The sequence below is a fragment of the Apium graveolens genome, chromosome 4 (genome assembly GCF_009905375.1).
Source record: "Apium graveolens cultivar Ventura chromosome 4, ASM990537v1, whole genome shotgun sequence".
Taxonomy (NCBI): Eukaryota; Viridiplantae; Streptophyta; class Magnoliopsida; order Apiales; family Apiaceae; genus Apium; species Apium graveolens.
In genome coordinates this window covers 252038161-252039774 of record NC_133650.1, presented here as the reverse complement: position 1 = coordinate 252039774, position 1614 = coordinate 252038161, and positions in this window count along the sequence as shown.

Genomic DNA, 1614 nt, shown 5'->3' with positions numbered 1-1614 from the left:
GACCAAACACTTTGTAGGAGGCAAGAAACATGGTTATAGGGAATGAACATCTACTAAATATACTTAAGAAAAGGTATATAACTGGTATCAAACAACCGGTTGTGTATACTGGGTTCAAACCAGGGTATACCCCAATGAAGTGATATAGCCTAGGAGAAGGCAGTGATGAAAGAGAGAAAGTGATTGCAACAGACTCTAGAAAGCCGACTATTGATGAGTTAAATGAAAAATGGAGGAAGGGGCTTTGTTTCCATTATAATGAGAAGTTTGTACCTGGTCATAAATGCAGAAAAAAGAAACTTTATACTGGAGGATGCACAAGAAATAGTATGTGAAGATAAGGAAGAATCAACAGAAAAACTGGCAATAATATGGGAAGAAAGTGTTTAACAAAAGCTGCAACAGAAGAAACTGATGCCATCATTTCTCTGAATGCTATCATGAGAGCTCAAGGTAATCACACTCTCAAATTTCTTGGTCAAATAAAAAATATAAATGTAAGTATCCTAGTAGACGCAGCCTCAATATCATGGTTGTTAAGTCGACAAGTCGACAAGTGGAGCCCGAGTACCGTGGAATTGACTAGTCGACAAGTCGCCCGACTAGTCGTAAAAAGTCATAAATAGTCGACAATATCCTATTATAGGTAATTATAATATATAATATAAGTAAACAAACTTCAAAATAATAGTTCAAGTAAAAACTAATAGATAATAAGTTCAAATACCCAAAGTCAAACATCTCTAATCAAATAAAAACATAACAAAAGAGTCAAATCAACTAAACAAACACAATCATGCATCATAACTTTCTGCTTCTTCCTGCTTCTCTTCTTCTTACTTTCAATGTAATCACTCATTTCTTTGGAAATCTCTTTGGTTGTTTTAGGACATTTAACTATATCCGGGTAGCCACCAATCAAGTGTTGTTTATATCGATTAATCCCCCCATGATTTGAATTCCCACAAAGAATACATTTTACAACATCTTTATTGGTCTCCGGAAAAGGATAATATGCATACTTCCATTCCGGATCATTTGATCTTGCTTTTCTTTTCGGGTCTTTAGCCAACTCTCTCCAGCTATTTTCAGTTTCTATCTCCATCAGTTTATTTTCTGCATAAAATAATTTATTGAACTTAGTGGCAGTTGCAGGTACATATGTAAATGGAAAATGGAGGTCTGAGCAACAGTGAACAACAACTGAATTATACAGAATTATACAGTGAGCAAATGGATGTTCACCAAGGAAAAATGTTACTGTAAATTTGATTTACTGTAAATTCTGTAATGTTACAGTGAGCAACTGAATAATGATACTGTAATGCATAATTGTTTATAAAATCAAAATGCATAATTTCATTCCAAAAATTTGATATACGATTGTAATTAATAAAAATAAAATCAGCACAAAAACTGAACATTTTAAAGTGATGCAGAAAAATATTACTTAATATTTGAAAAGTAAAATCAAATAAAAGAAATTTTAAAAGTGATTCAGAAAATATTACTTGATATTTAAAAAGTAAACTCAAATAAAAGAAACAAAAAAAAACATAAAAATTGAAGGTATTTTTTTTCAGTTTATAGTTTTTTGAAAAAAAGACAAAAAAA